Below are 20,193 nucleotides of genomic sequence, written 5' to 3'. Positions count from 1 at the left end.
TCCATTCAAGGTGTTTCTAAAAGAAAAACCTGGAAAATACGGCATTCTAATTCGAATGCTGTCTGATTCTGAGACTAGATATGTGATCAGCATGGACATCTATACAGGCAAGTCAGGAAATACACAGCATTCAAATGGACCGATGGAAATTGTAAAGAGACTAATAAAACCTATTGAAAAATCAGGCCGTAATGTTACCACAGATCGGTACTATACTTCAGTGGAGCTTGCTGAGACTCTATGGAATGATTTTCACCTCACACTTGTTGGCACCCTACAGTCTAACAGACGACACATACCTGAAGAGCTGAAGACTACAACTGGCCGCAGTTTACACTCTTCCATCTTTGCTTATACTGACCCTCAGACACAGAGGCCACCAGTTACTCTTGCATCAACGCTAGTCCGCGAGAAGCCAAAACGACTGCTGTTGATGCTTTCAACTTATCACTCAGAAGGGGTGTTGAATGAAGACTCAAAAAAGACTAACATAAATCTTTTTTATAATTCTACAAAGGGAGGCGTGGACACCATAGACCAGATGGCAAGACACTACAGCACAAAGAGAGGAACAAGAAGATGGCCTTTGTCCCTCTTCTACACACTCATTGACATAGCAGCAATAAATGCATATTCACTCTTCCTCCTCAACTTTCCGAATTGGAAAAAGAATTTGCTAAACCGCAGAAGAGTTTTTATCACTAACGTAGGTCTCGAACTAATAAGATCTCAAGTAGATAAACGGGCACAAATTTGTATGGACTTCAGAAGCCAGTAATAATGGCAATGGAAAGCATCACACAACGGAAGCTCAGCTGCTCTGTAGAACCATCATCCTCAACAGCAGAACCAGGAACACGTGGACGGTGCCACCTATGCTGCCAAGAAGGTGCATCTAAAAAGATCAAGTACAACAAGCTGGGAAAGTCAACTGTTACCTGCTCTCAGTGCCACAAACACGTCTGTGGGAAACACTGCAGGAAGACAGTGTTGTGTGAAAAATGCGTTGCAGAATGAGACAGTAAATTTTGTTTGCTTCATGTAATGTATCGAATTAAAAAAGTCGTTTTGATAAGAAAACACTATTTTGAAACATTATTCCAAAAAATATATAAACTGAATCTCGTGATTTGTTCATTTTATTCCTATTATAATAACATCTTTTATTATCCAGTATACAAAAACAATGTCTAAGCATTTTGAATTGTTATTAGAGGTATCAGAAGTAAATAAACTTGATTTATGATAAATAAATTGTGGTATTCTTTATGGGCCTTTGAGGCCCCCCCGTTGGTATTACATGTAACAAAAAATACGTTGGTAATGCTAGGGTTAACGACTCTACAGGCAACAGTTTAGTATCGTAACCACTACACCACGTTGCTACTGAACTTCTGCTACGGCAATATAAACAGCTTTGAATTCAAGCAAGCCATGGTACTTTATATGACGACGTACCACCACACTTTTAAACCTCGTTGGTTCGGCCTCTGCTTCGGAGGACATAACAGGCACGTTTCAACTCACTTTGTTTTGTTGATGTCATTTTGTTCGTGATTGTTCGTTCTATTTGTTGGGGGCGGACGTTCCATGACGCTTATTTAAGTTCATCATCGTTCCATTAACTCAGTTTTTAATTTACAGTGGGTGACTAACCCTGTGACTGAACACGCTGAGCTACCGTGCCAACTCTCACTTAATCTAGAAAACCTACCATTGTAGCAGCAGTAACCAGTCTAACGATTGCGCCAGACACTTGTCATCTTATATACGCGTTGCCGACAGCAGCGCCGCACTCTGCCTATTTGCATATCTCTGTACTTGTATTCTTTGGCGCTTCCATGTGTGCCTATATATTTAGAAAAGCAGAACACATTGAACGACTAGTGATAGAAGGTTCATATTCACAGCGGGTACCCAAAACAATTGTAATAACATTGTCTTGAGCAGAGCTTGTGCAGTACGCATTTCTGCCGCTAGGGGTCTGTAGCACAACTCACTGCTAGATCAGTGCCACCTATGTTGTCGACCTGGCTTGTTCTGTTCATCTGCAGTGATTGTTTTTGCTGGCGCAGTTGCTTTCTTCTTTCGTTTTTTACGATGTTAAGTTGAAGAACGTGCAGTAATGAAATTTTGTTTTGTACTCGACAAAAATACTGCTACAATCGTTGAAAACAGCTTATCAGGGTGACGCTATGGAAAAAACTCAAGTGTATCAGTAGTTTCAAAAATGGGTCAAATGGCTCTGAGCACTATGGGACTCAACTTCTGAGGTCATTAGTCCCGTAGAACTTAGAACTAGTTAAACCTAACTAACCTAAGGACATCACACACATCCATGCCCGAGGCAGGATTCGAACCTGCGACCGTAGCGGTCTCGCGGTTCCAGGCTGCAGCGCCCAGAACCGCGCGGCCACTTCAGCCGGCCTGAGTAGTTTCCATCATATAAAATTGGCGACATGTCAATTGATGACTAGGCAAGCACACTTCCTCCGGCAGTGCCCTAACCTTCAATCCCCTCCCTCCTGCAATACCTGCAATCTCCCCCATCCCACCTACTCCCAAAAGTGTAAAGCCCGACCCCCTCCGGCCACTCCTGAACTCACTGTCCCTGTCCATCCTCTGAACGCCACCACCCCTCCTGGCAATTCCCTTCGTCCCCCTCCCCCCGCTGAGGACATCATCAGGTTCCTCACCATTGTCCTACAAAACGTCCACCCTCTCCATCGCCCTCACACCCTCCAACATGTCTCCCTCGCCGCCCGTTCCATTTTCCACTTAAAAATGTATGCCACCTACTCCAACAACCAGGCCCATTTCACTTTCTCCCGTCTTGACACCCTTGTCTAATTCCCTGTCATGGTGTGCCAGCACCGTATCCTTTTCAACAAAATCCGCTCCCTTCCCGCCAACAAGAACCTCTTCCTGCACACCCTTGCCACCCACCACGTGGATGCCTTCCTCCGCAATGAAACCTTCCTCCAACCCCACCACACCGTCCACACTTCGCCCTACCTCCTTCACCGCTCTGATAATCCCATCCCGATTGCGCGTGGCGGAGTTGCCATTGGTCACCACTGCCAGATCCCCGTTCGGCTCCAACCTCTCCTTCCCGACCCCACCGAACACCTGATTCTTAGTCTCTTCTTCCCCGGCCTTACCGTCACCTGCGCCATCAACTATGTCCGCCCTATCGCCCCTATTCCCTTCGACTTCCTCTCCCACATCGACCGTACCTTCTCCTCCTATGTGATCACCGCCGACCTCAACATCCATAGTCGTTCCACCGCCTAGTTACGGCGGTGGCGTCGGTTCCTCTCCTCCCTTCAAGGCGACCTCATCCCCATCCCCCAGCACACCCGTCCTGAATCCAACACCACTCCTGATGTTATCCTTTCCTCCCCCAACCTCCTTGCCCACATGACGGTGGATGTCCTGGAGCCTATTGGTAACGACCATCTCCCTGTCCTCCTCACCATTTCAGACAGTCGTCGACCCCGCCCCGACCCTCGTAATGACCCTCCCCCAAAGTACGACCATGACTATTCCCGAGCCAACTGGAATGCCTACCGGAATACCCTCTCCACCCTGGTCGATAGCCACCCCTTCACCTACCACCACCCTGACGATGTAACCCATGCCACCTCCTTACTCCATCAGACCTTGTCTGAGGCTGTGGAGGCGCACGTCCCTACTGTCGCCATCCACCCCCACCATCCTACCTTACCCCCACAGGCCGTCCCCCTCCTCTGTGAATCCCGCCGTCTGTACCGTGCCTTCCTCCACACGTATGTCCCGGACACACTACGACGCCACCGGCAACTCCAGCGACACATTCGTAATTTGCTCGCGGCTAAGAAACGCCGGGACTGGCGACAGACATGCACCCATTTAAATGCTACCCTACCTATCAATTCGTCCAAGTTCTGGTCAGCCTTCCGTCGCCTTACCGGAACTAAACCCTCCCCCTACTATCCTCCATGATGATCACCCCTTCCCTGACACCCTTAGTAATGCCAATCACTGTGCATCCTACCTCTCCGATGTGTTTTCCATCCCCGATGGTCCCCAGTTCGAATACTCCCTCTTCCCAGATCTCCGCGATCGAACTGACACCTCTGTCCCTCCCCTCGCACCTGGTTTCCAGCACTTGGACAACACTGCACACACGGAACTCAATGCCCATATCACTACACAGGGTCTCATTGATACACTCCGCACTAAACGCAACACCGCTCCTGGTCACGATCGAGTCAACTACCATCACCTTCGTGAAGCTCCTGTCTCTTTTCTCTCTGCTCTGGCCAGGCTCTACGATGTCATCCTGTCCACTGGTTACTCCCCCGACCTGTGGAAAACCTCCCATGTCTTGAAATTCCATAAACCTGGCAAACCGCCGTCCGCCGTCTCCTCCTACCGTCCCATCAGCCTTACCTCGGTCTTCAGCAATGTCCTGGAATCCATCCTCACCCGATGCATCCACCAGCATCGCCTCCTTCCCGTTATGCAGTGTGACTTTCGACCGTCCTTCTCTTCCGACGACCTTCTCCTTCACCTCACTCATCTCCTTTCCAACCAGCTTAATTCCCGTCGCTCCGCAATCTTCCTCTCCCTGGACCTCGAACGTGCATATGACTGCGTATGGCATTCCGGTCTCCTCTTCAAGCTCCAAACCTTCGCCCTTCCCATTAACTACATCCGTCTGATCGGCTCCTTTCTCTTCCGCCGTCCTTCCTATGTCACCATAACACTGATTCCTACACCTTTTTCCCCTTTGCCGGTGTGCCCCAAGGCTCCGTACTCTCCCCCCTTCTGTTCCTTTTGTACACGGCGGACATGCCGCCGCCGTCACCCCCCATCCACCTTCTCCAGTTTGCCGATGACACCGCCTTCCTTGCCCTTGCCCCCATCCTGCAGTGCTCCCAACACCTTCTCCAATCCCATCTTGACCGGTTCACCGCTTGGTGCAACCAGTGGTTGCTCAAGGTCAATCCTTCCAAAACCCAGGCGATCATTGTAAGCAAAACCACCCCTTCCTTCTGTCTCCTTGATTTCTATCTCACCATCTATGGCCGTCCTCTCACCCTCACTCCCACCCTTAAGTAACTTGGCGTGACCCTCGACTGTCGCCTCTCCTTGACTCCCCATCTCCAGACAATCAAAGCCTAGGCACACTCCGGACTCCGTCTCCTCAAGCTCCTTTCTGGCCGTACGTGGGGTCTGGATCCCTCCACCATCCTCCACACCTGTAAATCCCTCATCCGCTCTATCCTTTGTTTTGCCCATCCGGCCTGGATCTCCGCCCCCCTACCTTTCATAAATCCCTGTAAATCCTTAAACGCCATGCTCTCCGCCTCGCCTATCGCATCCGTCTCCCCTTCCCCATGCGGATCCCGTACGATCTCATGCCCTTCCCCCACCCCCTCCTTTTCCTTGAAAAGATACGGATCCTGTACACCTCCCGCAAACTTGATCCTTCTCATCCGCTTGTCTCACCCATCCTCTCCCACCCCCGCCTGCTGCCGCGCCTGTATTCCCACGTCCAACCCGGTCTCCATCTCTCCACCCTCCTTGCCCTCTCCCAAGGGGGCTTCCGCCAGCTCCCTCTCCCTGATGATGCCCTCCTCCCCTCCATCTACCCCTCCTACCAACTATGATCCTCCCTCCCACTTCCTGTTTTTGCTCCTTTGGGCACCCTCCCACCCTTCTCTCCCTCATCCCTCCCTCCTCCATTTCTCCCCACTCCTCCCCCGGGCTCCCCCTCCCTGTCCCTCTCCTCTTCCCCCCATCTCCTCAGCCATTGGTATATTTGTTCTCCCCTCTCCTCCACCTCCCCCTTCTTCCCCTCTTGGCAGGTCCCCGGACTCACACACGCTAAGTGGACATACTCGCGCCGGAGATCATCGCCATCAGTGTCTCGTGTGTGCCGTCGTGTTTAGTGTTCACCGTCACGCTCCATCGTTAACCTGTCCCATCGCCACATTCAGTGTTAGTGCGTCGTGACAACAGTTTGAAGTGTGGATTATCGTCGAGTGTGAACGGCTCCACGTTTATCTTTATGTGTCTACTGTTTTCTTACCCACCGCTATGTAACTTCTGTGTATTCTTTCTGTTGTTTTCTCATTGTCTATTCTATGGCTGAAGAGCAGCGTAGAATGCTGCTGACAGCCTGCCTGTTGTACAGGTTTTAAAATAACAATAAAGAAAAAGAAAATGATGACAAACTTCGTTCTGGACGTTATCACCTGCCTGAATTGTGGAAAATATTGGAGAAACTCGAGAGCTGGTGGTCACAGACGGTCGATAGACCATTGATCAACTGCCAGAAGTTAGTGGGTTGTCTTGGAGCACGGTTCAGCGAATTTTAACGTAAGATTTGAGAATGAAAATGGTTGCTGCCAAGTTTGTTCCTCGAGTCACGACTGACAATCAAAAGGAACGTCGAGTTGAAACATGTCGTTCTTTAGAACTACAGCTAGAAACTGATCTAGATTTTCTGTAAAAGGTCATTACCGGTGATGAATCATGGTGCTATGGTTATGGTCCAGAAACAAAGCAACACTTAAGAAAATGGAAGACGTCATCATCATCCCGTCCAAAAAAAGTCCAATCAAATCAAGCAGCAACATAGTGCTGATTTTCCATTTTGATGCCAAGGGCGTAGTTCATTCAGAGTTTGTTCCTCCGGATCAGACAGTCAATCGAACCTTTTATTTACAAGTTTTTAGAAGATTGAGGTATAGTGTTCGTTAAAAAAGACCCGATTTGTGGCAGTCAGGAGACTGGTTCTACCTCCACGACAACGCACCTGCACACACAGACATCATTGTTAGACAGTTTTTAGCTAAAAATGGTATGGCCCTGCTGCGCCGAGCACCTTACTTGGTGCTTACAGACAGCGTGGTCATCGGTCTCATCGGTTTAAGGAAGGATTTGGAAGGACGTCGGCCGTGCCCTTTCAGAGGAACAATCCCGGCATGTGCCTGGAGTGATTTAGGGAAATCACGGAAAACCTAAATCAGGATGGCTGGAGACGGGATTGAACCGTCGTCCTCCCGAATGCGAGTCCAGTGTCTTACCACTGCGCCACCCCGCTCGGTCCAGGCACCTTACCCGCCTGACCTGGCTCCATGCGACTTTTTCTTATTTCCACTCACGAAAAGGGGCATGGAAGGACACCGATTTGACAGGCTAAGAAAAAACGAGAGAGGAGCTGTCAGCTATTTCTAAAGATGACTACAGAAACGTTTCGAACAGTGGAAGCATAGGTGGGACAAATGTATGAATTTTTTGTAGTGGCCAAAAATGGCATTCTTCTTCTGCGCGACACACCTTACTCGCCTGACTTGGCTCCATGCGACTTTTTCTTATTTCCACGCATGAAAATGGGCATGAAAGGACACCGATTTGACAAGAAGAAACGAGAGAGGAGCTGTCAGCCATTTCCAAAGATGACTAAAAATCATTTCGAACAGTGGAAGCGTCGGTGGGACAAATGTATGAATTTTTTAGTGGAGAGTATTTTGAAGGGGATAAGGTTGTTTTGTGAACAATTTGGAAAGATCTAGCTTTTTAAAAAAAATTCCTTTTTTTTTTGTTTACTTTGTGGGTACCACATCGTACATTAATATGTTCTGCAGAAATGATTAGCATTTGGAACACGTTGACCCACAGGTTCAACGTCAACAGTCAACATATATATCGCGGTACATCAGCTGCCGGTAAAATGTGCCTGCGGCTCTCGTTCATTAACCAAATGTAATGGATCAATGTGACTTGAGTACGCTTGTACGATGCCTCTTAGTCGTACGCGCGAACCGTACTTTCAAATCAGTGAGTTTGAAACAGTGCGCATTATTGGTATGGGAGAATGTGATGCATCCATCCCGGGAACTGGTGAATGTGTGGGAGAATGGTTCACGGAAGGCCATAGAACACGAGGAGTTGGGTCAGGTCACACCACCAGACCCCCCCCCCCCACCCCTTTACGGAGAAGGTCGACACCTCATCCGAATGACATTGCAGGTCAGATCTACGTCCTCCTCGGGTCTGTCGCAACAGTGTAACAAACATACTATCAGGGGTGACAATCCGCCGCCGTTTATTACGGCATGGGTTACGTGCGCATCGTCCTCTACTGCGCCTACCTCTGACAAATGTGCAGAAACATGGTAGAAGGCAAGGGTGTATGGAACGGCGTCTGTGGGGACGGGAATGGGATCGGATAGTGTTCTCTGCCGAATCCAGGTTCTGTTTGTTTGAAAATGATGGCTGCATTTTGGTTCACCGCAGACAGGGTGAGCTTCATCACAGTGACTGCATCCGCACAAGTAATACGGCGCCAGCTCAACGCCTTATGGTGTGGGGCGATACCAGGTACAACCACAAGTCACAGTAGGTGCCAGCCCAGGGCGCTGTGAGCAGTGTCACCTACGTGAATGACATTATGCCACCCGTAGCCATACTGCACAACATCTCAGAAGCACGACCGTATGTTGCTGCACTAACACCTGCCCTGTTGGTGTAACAGCATGTCAGCCTTTTGCCCTGGCTCACCAGATCATCAGACTTGTCGCGAATCTAAAATGTGTAGTGGAACGTCAAACGACGGGTGCAGCGCTGTAACCCAATAACAACCACCACAGGTGAACTTTGGACCCAGGTGAATGTCTATACCACAGGACGCCATTCGCGCCTTATACGCTTCGATGCTATCACGCATGGAACAAGTTATCAGGGCCCATGGCAGATCCTGTGCATGTTAAGCTACACGGCACATGATGAAGCGAGGCGACTGAAGTGCTAACCATTTCTGCCGAGCTTACCAATTTTTCGTGTCCTATGAATATGAACGTCCTATATCTAGTCGTTCAAGGCGTTCTGTTTTCTTTTCTTTTAAAGTGAGTGTAAACGAACGGTGTTGTTATGATGGAACAGTTCACATCTATTGTTCGAATCAAACTAAGGCGTCCAAAGTCAGAACGGTCTTTTCTTAAAAACGAAATGTGTGCCAAAATTAAGTAATCGTGTAAAAGCGAACTGGAAAAACTTGATTGCTCGCAATCATTCATCTCTCCAATAATACAATCATGTGAATGATGTAATTTATCAACTGCTATGGCTGTTTTTTGCAGAATCAACCAAAACCTTTGGCCGACGATTTCAGGATCAATGTTTTCCGCAGATTACATTATGACAGCTTCTTCAGTATTGGAAAAGACAAATTCTACATATCTTAATTTCCGGATATTCTGTTGTTTACGTGAAAATAATTCCATCTTTTTAATTGAGATTCATATGTTGGATTAATCATTAAGTCACAACAAAAATCAGATCCACTACCACCATCCTGGAGCTACATAACTTACTAAGAATTATAGCTACTGCAGATTATAGCTGGGGCAACGAACGTACCAACTTCTGTCTCGGTATGGTGTTCTCCTTTTTTTTTTTTTTTTAATGGGAAGCATTTAATATACGTTTATTGGAGCGTATTGTAATGTATAATTTAGTACAACTTCACATTTGACATGATGAGGGTGTTCTTAAAATATCATCATTACCATTCCATCATTAAGAATTACTGCTACTGCAGATTATAGCTGGGGCAACGAACGAACCAACTTCTGTCTCTGTACGGTGATTTTCCTTAGTGGGAAGCATTTAATATAGGATTATCGGAGCGTATTGTAATGTATAATTTAGTACAACTTCACATTTGACATGATGAGGCTATTCATAAAATATCATCATTACCATTCATTCTATCATAAGTTTAAAAATCTGATTGACTGTACCTGGTATTCTTAAAATAAACAGCTTTTACACAGTTTTATCCGATTTCACAAGACTATATCTACACACGACGGAAAATGGGTACTTGGGGTAAATTTTAACACCCAATGTGATGATGATGATGATGTTTGGTTTGTGGGGCGCTCAACTGCGTGGTTATCAGCGCCCGTACAATTACCCAATCTTTGCTCAGTCCAATTTCGCCGCTTTCCTGGATGATGATGAAATGATGAGGACAACACAAACACCCAGTCATCTCGAGGCAGGTGAAAATCCCTGACCCCGCCGGGAATCGAACCCGGGACCCCGTGCTCGGGAAGCGAGAACGCTACCGCGAGACCACGAGCGGCGGACGACCCCCCCCCCCCCCCCCCCCAACACCCAATGTGGTAGCGTAGTTTTAAACAGTGGCATACTATTGGGGCTCCAACTTCCATCCCGTGATCCTGATCAACGTTTTCCTGGTTTCCCTAAATTATTTCAAGTAAGTATTGGGATGTTCCCTACTATAAGGCCACGGCAGACAACGTGCCCTTTACTTGTCGAACTAGACTAGTAACTATGTAATTCTTGTGTATGAATTACGTTATCTTTGTTGCGCTTTTATCGTAATACCAAAGACATGTGCGATATCTTTGTAAAAGTAATCGATGGATGAGTAAAGCTGCTATTATTACTACTATTACTACTAATAATAATACTGCCACTGTGAACTAAAGAGTCTGACTAATTATTTCCTTTTGATTTTCTGCAGTTCCATCTGATACTATAAGGGTATATCTCTTGCATGTAGATGCAACCTTGGGATACTTCTTACGAGTCCTTTCCGATATAAGAATTCACTTGTAGTTCAAAGATGATGAATGAACCTCCCACTGCAGACGCAAGAAAAATATCTAATGCTATTCAGATTCGTCCAATACTATTGCGAACATGTCTGGCCTTAATTATATCCACTGGTGTTGGTATGAGGTATCACAGACCAAGATCACCCTAAGTTCTAGCAAATGGGAGCAGATAGACGGCTATCAAACAAAGGATAATGATGTGGGCGATTTTCGGGCCTAATAGTGTAATGCAAAATCAGTGTGCCACTTTCGGCCGATTCTTTGTTGAAACAGCTAATTGTTTTGAGATTGTGTAGGTACCATAGTGGAGGTGTTCTGTCCTGTGATGAAATACATTTACTGCATGTTCCCCCAATTCTGGTGAACACCACGCCACCAGAATAATCAGAACTAACCAGTTCGTGAGTCTTGCATCTGTCTTTTCCGCAAAATAAGTTGACCCATAAATCTTTTATCGCGAAAGGGCGCAAGGATACATCAATATTTGTAGAGGCTATATGGTACATGGCTGCGGTGTTCCCCATATTATTATACCGCGGCGGTTCCTTATCTACCCAACACATTAAAATCCTGACCGGTTGTTGTGAGGTTTAAGGGGGGGGGGGGATCTGAAAAGTCACATTTTATGTTTTTGTTGAATATTTCGGAAAACAGGGCTTCTAGCGAAGACGTTACCCGCTGCTACTTCAAATTTCCAACAGGAAACGGTCTTGTTCATTTCTTCACTATGACTCATAGTTCGCGCATTGCTGCGCATGTATTTCCGCAGGTGATTAAATATAATGTTCTAGCTGTATATAATTAATTTTTACGTTAAGTAAGTTGGATCGAGGACTTACATTAAATCTGGATAACACATCCAAGTTCAGTAGAGCTCCATTAAGGTATAAATATTCCGGGGGTGTGACGGACTTGAGGGGATGTGGTGATGGTTAGAGGTGGATGGCAGGTCGTCGTATTTTGGGGTTGCACTTCCCTGTGCTGTAGGGTTGCAAACCGAAGAGCGAGCACGCGACTCCCCAATCTTACTGCGCCACTAAGTCACAAAAAACTACTCCAGGGTGTTCCACAAAGTTGTAGCGACCATTCCGCAGCTCTCTTATGAATCAAAGGCCACAGACACTCTCGGTGGGTGTGTTAAGGTTAAAACTTTTACTATTGGCTCAGTTTTAGTAATACACGTTAGTCTTTTACAGAAATTATAGATCACCAAGGTCCATAAGGCCCATAAGATAAAACGTACGCTATTTACTAAATGTTAAAACGCTCATCGGTCAGAATGACAGGTACAGACCTTCTCGTGTTAACACCACATGGAATACAGATATGAGTGATTAATAATACCAGAGCAAGAAAATCCTATGGACAAAATGTACTTGAATACTTGTGCACATTTTTTTTTCTTTTACATTGCTTGAGTGGAAACCCATTCTTAGTCGTCCAGTACGACAGTAGTAACTTTCTTCCAGTAAAGACGACTTCCTCCAGCACGAGCTCTGCTCACTTTTTATGTTAGAGATAGACTATACCGCCCTAGAATTTCTGTCAAGATCTCTTATGCAAGTGGACAAAATAACTTCACTAACTTGTGTTTGCGTTGTGGAGTTATTTTCAGTGTTTATTGAGTATTTCATTGCAGTCAACTGACTTTACTGAGCCATAGTTCGCAGTTTGGCCACGGTAGCGCCACAGTCGGGTGAGTAATGCAATTGTGGAGAGTTCCCTAACGAGATTTTAATACCATTCCGCCTCCCTCCATCAAAAACTGTGACAGGTGGGATACATTTCGTACAAAAAAATGCTTAATTTGGCGTAATGAAAGAATTGATGCACATTTTGTATCGATTTGATGCGTTATTTTCAGATCATTCTAAATAAATCGGAGTTCTTCCCTAATTTTAACTTTTCTCGATTTCAGCACCATATGTCAATGGTTTACAAAAATATTTCAGACAAAACTTGATTACTTTTTCATGGAGAATCCGGATCAGCAATAAAAAATCTGGGTGTCCATTTAAGATTTAAAAGTTTCCTCCCGCCCCACCCAAGGTGGCTGGGGCTGGGGGTCACATGGAGTATCAGTTGATGTCCTCCTTTGAACTTACAAACTTGTCTTATCTACAATTTGTAACCGATGTATAGTTTTCGAGATAATCTCAATCGAAACTTCAGATGGACCACCCGATATAATGGATCTTCAAAAAGGAAACTTTAAAATACTTCGAGTATACATGCTGACTGTGTTTAACACTACTATCGCAGTAAGGAGATATTGGAGACTATACCTACAGCAATGAAATAGGGACAAATGCTGTCGTCTCAGAGACTGACTGGGTGGATTTGTTGGCCAGAAAGTCCTTGGGATAGTATGTGTAAAGTACGTAGGTGGAAAGAGGTTTGGATGGGTCAGCAGCCAAAGATTGCATAGAAGGTAATTTTTTCACATCATTTACATACCTTTGGATTAATTTAAACGTACTATCAACTCCAAACACTCAGGAATGTTGACGGTCGTAATCATTCAGCTGCAATTTAATGCCCGCCCCCCGTTGCCTAGGATGTTGCGAATACGTTTGCAGAAGTCTCAGTGAGAATTCCTTGTACAACCTGAATACAAAATCGATCTCTCCCCATAAGATTTACATGTCTTTGGAGCCTTAAAGATAGACATTCATGGCCGTCAGTTTATTTCGGATGAAGAGGTAGACATCCAGGTACCGTCTTGGTACAGCAGCCAACCTCCGACATTTTTCCATGGAGGTAGTGACTGTCTTGTCTCACAGTGGGATGAATGTATTAACAGTTAGAACTATTGCATTTTAAATACTAAATAGTGAACATCTGTCTCACTTTAATTTGACTGCGCATTCTATTTCTCTGCTAGTAACTCCAACAATTCGACATAGCTTCCAGACATGCGAGACTCAACGTTTTTTCCTCTTTAAAGTTAAAATGTACGCAGTCAGGAGGGTAGCAAAAGGGTCGCTTGTCACTGAACGAATATTATCTCGCATTGGACAAGTCGCCCGGTGCTAGAGCTACCACACTGCTGAGTGTGGCTGCAGTGAAACCTGTCAGCCGCACACGCGCACATTCCAGTGCGTTTTGTCGCCGAAATTCGTGCGTGCGAGCTGACAGTCTAGCTGTCCGGCGAAATTAAATACAAACGCGGTTGCGGCCGCGTCCCAGCTGTTTGACAGTCTTCTGTGCGCAACACACGCAGACACGCCAACTGCTGCAGTATAAAAAAATGGCGACAGTTTTAAAATATATCCTTGGAGCGAGTTGACAGCGTTTTAGGACTGTCCGGAGGCTATGCATTTATGAAACCACATCAGTGTGTGTAACAAGTATCAATTATTAAGCCGCTTTGTACTTTTAGGACTGTTATCGAATGCCAATTTAGTTTGTCCTATCAATGCACAGGTCCTATGACTGCTTGTTTAACTACACGACCAGTGGTAATTCAGTTAAGAATTTAGCACAGGAAAGTCCAGGATTCCGCTATAATAAGTAATTAAATTTCTAAATCTAGATAAAATTCGCTAAAGCTGTAGGAACAAGTACAAAAACATCTTTTGTAAATCTGATTTATTTCTTATTTTTAGACAGATCATTTCTCAAATCATTGACCAGTATTTTCTGATTTATTTTGTATTATAGTCAAGGTTTGTTCAGACAGTATGTTGTTGACACCTCATTTGCTTTCCTAGCGTCTTCTGTCCTCGAAGTGTTCTGAATTTAATACTCGATTCGAAGGAAACCATTCTGACAATTAAATATGACACCAATGGCACTTTTTATGGACAAGGCAGCTATAATTTCAATCTTCCCTCAAATTGCTAATTAATATTTGCTTAACTACACTTATTAATTTCAGGCAATCAAGTTTTTTTTCATAACTAGCCCTCTCTCTGGTCAATTTGATACCGAATTTGCCCATTTCCCACTATTGGTTTGCCTATGCATTTCGGTTAAGGATTTTTCCTCAAATCATTGCTTAAGTTTTTCTTAATTTTTCTGCTAACTTCCAAGCAAAGAAACTACTTTTGCTAAACTAGTACTCACGTGGGTCAATTTGATACCCCACTTGTCCGTTTCGCAATCTCAGTTAGACTATGAAAAATCGACAAAGCCGGTATAGTACAAACAGATATTTGAAACGAGATCCCTTTCGTTGTTTTACCTTCACATCACCTTTCGCCTTTGAAGATAATACTTTAGCGAGTTGACAGCGTTTTAGGACTGTCCGGAGGCTATGCCTTTATGAAACCACATCAGTGTGTGTAAAAAGTACCAATTATTAAGCCGCTTTGTACTTTTAGGACTGTTATCGAATGCCAATTTAGTTTGTCCTATCTATGCACAGGTCCTATGACTGCTTGTTTAACTAGACGACCAGTGGTAATTCAGTTAAGAATTTAGCACAGGAAAGTCCAGGATTCCGCTATAATAAGTAATTAAATTTCTAAATCTAGATAAAATTCGCTAAAGCTGTAGGAACAAGTACAAAAACATTTTTTTAAAATCTGATTTATTTCTTATTTTTAGACAGATCATTTCACAAATCATTGACCAGTATTTTCTGATTTAATTTGTAATATTTTCAAGGTTTGTTCAGACAGTATGTTATTGACACCTCATTTGCTTTCCTAGCGTCTTCTGTCCTCGAAGTGTTCTGAATTTAATACTCGATTCGAAGGAAACCATTCTGACAGTTAAATATGACACCAATGGCACTTTTTATGGACAAAGCAGCTATAATCTCAATCTTCCCTCAAATTACTAATTAATATTTGCTTCACTACCCTTATTAATTTCAGGCAATCAAGTTTTTTTTTCATAACTAGCCCTCCCTCTGGTCAATTTGATACCAAATTTGCCCATTTCCCACTATTGGTTTGCCTATGCGTTTCGGTTAAGGATTTTTCCTCAAACCATTGATTAAGTTTTTCTTAATTTTTCTGCTAACTTCCAAGTAAAGAAACTACTTTTGCTAAACTAGTACTCACGTGGGTCAATTTGATACCCCACTTGTCCGTTTCGCAATCTCAGTTAGACTATGAAAAATCGACAAAGCCGGTATAGTACAAACAGATATTTGAAACGAGATCCCTTTTGTTGTTTTACCTTCACATCACCTATCGTCTGTGAAGATAATACTTTAGCTCATAGAGCCTAAGAATGACATTTCTAAACAACTACCTTTTCCATGTGAAGTACCCAGCAAGAAAGGGTTCACACAGTGAAATACATAACTAGGATATACAAACAAGTGGAAACCAATACTGTGCTCACTACATCTACATCTATATATACATCGATACTCGGAATCCAGCTTACGGCGCGTGGTTCAGGGTACCCTGTGTGGTGTCACCGCCAGACACCACACTTGCTAGGTGGTAGCCTTTAAATCGGCCGCGGTCCGCTAGTATACGTCGGACCCGCGTGTCGCCACTGTCAGTGATTGCAGACCGAGCGCCGCCACACGACAGGTATAGTGAGACGTCCTAGCACTCGCCGCAGTTGTACAGCCGACTTTGCTAGCGATGGTTCACTGACAAATTACGCTCTCATTTGCGGAGACGATAGTTAGCATAGCCTTCAGCTACGGCATTTGCTACAACCTAGCAAGGCGCCATTACCAATTAATATTGAGATTGTAAAACCTGTAGAGTCAAGAGCGATGTACACCAATTATGGATTAAAGTTAAGTATTCCAGCAACAATGTACCTTATTGGATATATTAATTACATTGTCATTTTACAGACCTCACGCCAGCCTGCGTGAGCTTAAGGGGATACGGAATCACCTATCCCCGCAATGTTAATATATGCCTACTATAGGGAACATTTTCTCACAAACTACTGGAGACAGAGAGGTAAAAATTTTACTGTATGTGCATTCATATGTTACAACAATACTGAAACAACAGTTTATTGTCAAAGTATTTTCTTACAGAGATATTGTACATTTATTTTTAAGTAAATTTTTTCCATCGCTTTTTACTAGACTATCACCCCTAAGTCTTTTGTAAATCAAGTAATTAAAAAATCGTTGTTTCAGTATGTAATAGGGACCTATGTCACTACGTCATAAAAATTTCAGACTTCTAGGTTGACCAGTACCTGAGATAATGTTCCTAGATGAAGTAAAAAGTAAACTTACGGGAAACGGAGAAAGAAGATTAAAACATTCCTGATCCGTAGCTAATACCCCCTTCACAGTCTTCATAACCATCTTCAAGTCTTCTTTTGGCACCCCTCTGCACCTGTCTTGCTTTTTTCACTAATGTCTTGATTATATTATCAGCATGCCTTAGTCTGTGCTGATCTAAAAAGAACATAGCATGTACCGTACGGGAACCAACACACATACCCAACTTTTGAAGGACCTGGCATTTAGTTATATTTCCAAGATTGAAGGTTGCCACAGCATCATACACACCAAAATGTAGTGTATTAATTCCGACAAACACTGTTTTTGGGAGACGATGCCATATCACACTATTCAAGCACTCGTTGGGGTTCTGCGTTTTTCCGTGAAGACATTTCATCAGAAGACTTCTGTCAGCCAGATCTCTGAAAATGGGCTTTATTTCTGCCATGATGGCTGATGGTAGACTGTGGTGGTGAATGTATTTCTCTCCTGTTGTTAGTCCCCTATTGTATTTACACCAGCTGTTTTCACCTTTGGGGCACAAACCATGTTGTGGATGCTCATCCGTGGATGCGGTGTGGAAATATAAAGCCCATATAGCTCTCCTCATTTCTTCAAGATTGCCTGTATTTTGCCTGATTGCAAGGCCATAGCAGTTCTGAATGTGGTCTATTATGGAATCAGTCAATCTTCCTCTGCCATCCAAGGTTTTCCCATCATCTAGTTTTTTCCCTTTCATAACTGATTTTAACCTTCTCAGCCTGGCACCCATTCTCTTCTGCACATGTCCTATACATTCAAGTTTGCTTATATTTACACTGTTCCCATATGGTTTGCTTTCCAAAACTTCTTTGAATGCTTTAGAGTCACCATCTCCCAGATATTTGACATAGCGAACATCATACCACTGTGAAGAGCGATGAAAAATTTTCTTCACCCCAGCAACCTCCATGCCACCACTACTACCATAATAATTAGCAATACAGTCATCACTGTGTTCATTTTTCAGCCTGCCTGTGCACCTACAGTATTTAGACATTATTGCAACATCAATAACCTTGCCAGTATCAACACTAGTTGCTGTTACAACACCATTGTTGGAGGTGTGGCCCCTTTTCTGCCACGTGCCATCAAACGCCACTGTGAGGTCACGACTGCCGTCATTTTCTTCCACTGCTTCTTCCACAGCAACCTGCATTGACTTCTGTGCTACATCTTCAACTGCAGATCCTAGTACATAATTGTAAGCTTCAAACTTTGAAGGTGCACTTGGAAGATTTAGAACACCACATAGCATATCACCAGCTGCTTTGCCCTTACCAATTGCTCGCAATCCATAAACTAACCTAATATTTACACTATAAAGTTCAGTTTTCTTGTATCCATTATTTACAGTTACTGAAACCGAACTTGGAAACTTACAGCTGTATTTACAAACACTGCATATTAAATTAAACTGGGCAGCCAGGCCAACATGGGATTCTACTTTCAGAGAAACGTTTCCATGACATTTTTTGCAGCACAAACTGTTTTCAAGAGCTTCACACAATATATTCGTATCAATGAGTTCAAAAACTTCATTCCCTCTATCAAGTAAATTATATTTCTCTTCCAAATCTCTTAGTTTTTTATGAGAAGCACTGTTTTCATTTGGTGTAAGTTCGTTCGGCAAATCAGTAATAAGTGGATTCACATTTTCCAACAGTGATGATGATGAACTGCTTTGCTTTGCTAATGAATCATTATTTCTTTTCTTTTGCCAGTTCACACGCTTTTTAAATACTTTTGCTTTAGCTCTAGGCATTTTCACTGCGAAAAATGAAGCACTAAATACGAAATAACTCAACAACAACTACTTTCTTATATCACACTGTTTACAAAACAGTCCCGCCACAAAGTCAAAGAGTAACTTGAGGAAACCAGAGAGAAACATTTTCGGGCAACTAGTGTATAAATAGTCGCTGGAAACCGGGATATTTGAATTCATGTCACTTTAAAGGTACTGCCAAAAAGTTCATGGTCAGCCACGAGAGACGTGTATAACTAAAGCGCAATACCCGATCTCACAAATATATAAAAATAAAATAGTTATAATTGTAGTAGAGCTATGTATGATACGTCATTTTAAAGAGGAAACATGGCAGAATATAATACGCCAATAAAAAAAAATTCGATTTTTTAACCCAAAATCCGATTCCGTATCCCCTTAAAGGCGTACATTTCGACCTCCTCTAGCAACACGGTGTTGGCTCTTCTGCCAACACAATACCCTGTACCGCAACTAGTCATTTCCTTTCCTGTTACACCTGAAAACAGAACGAGGAAAAAAACTACTATCTGTGTGACTCCATACAAGTACTAATTTCCCGTATCTTATCTTTGTTGTTCTTGTACGTAATGTAAGTTGTGTGGTGTCACCGCCAGACACCACACTTTCTAGGTGCTAGCCCTTAAATCGGCCGCGGTCCGTTAGTATATGTCGGACCCGCGTGTCACCACTATCAGTGATTGCAGACGGAGCGCCGCCACACGGCAGGTCTAGAGAGACGTCCTAGCACTCGCCCCAGTTGTACAGCCGACTTTGCTAGCGATGGTTCACTGACAAATTACGCTCTCATTTGCCGAGACGATAGTTAGCATAGCCTTCAGCTACGTCATTTGCTACGACCTAGCAAGGCGCCATTATCATTTACTATTTATCTTGTGATGCATGTACCGTCAGACCGATGTTCACCAATTATGGACTAAAGTTAAGTATTCGAACAGCTACGACCTTTTTTTGCTAAAGTCTAACTTCCTTAAATGTTCCAGACCTCACGCCAGCCTGCGTGAGCTTAACGCGTGCCTTTCGGCTACCAATCATAGTGGCTTTGCTGTCTTGCCAAGTCACAACATGTTGGAGGCAATGGAATCGTTTTGTAGTCAGCTTCAGATGCCGATCATTTCTATTTTTGAGTAGTTTTTCTTGAAAAGAACGTCGCCTTCCCTCCAGGGATTTCAATTGGAGTTCCCGAAGCACCTCCATAACACTTCAGACCTACCGATAACAAATCCAGCAGCCAACCTCTGAATTGCTTCGATGCGTTGCTTCAGTCGGACCTGGTACGGATCCCAAACGCTTGAGCAGTATTCAGGAATAAGTCACACTATTACCTTACATGCAGTCGCCTCTACAGATGAATCACACTTCACTAGAATACTCCCAACAAACCGAAGTCGACCATTCGCCTTTCCTACCACAATCCTCACATTCTCGTCCATTTCCTATCACTGTACAATGTTACGGCCAGATATTTAAACGAGTTTACTGTGTCAAGCAGGACGCCGCTAAAGCTCTATCTGAACATTATGAGGCTATTTTTCCTACTCATTTGTATTAACTTACATTTT

Source organism: Schistocerca cancellata, chromosome 1, assembly GCF_023864275.1.
Source record: "Schistocerca cancellata isolate TAMUIC-IGC-003103 chromosome 1, iqSchCanc2.1, whole genome shotgun sequence".
Lineage (NCBI taxonomy): Eukaryota > Metazoa > Arthropoda > Insecta > Orthoptera > Acrididae > Schistocerca > Schistocerca cancellata.
This window is presented reverse-complemented; position numbering follows the sequence as displayed.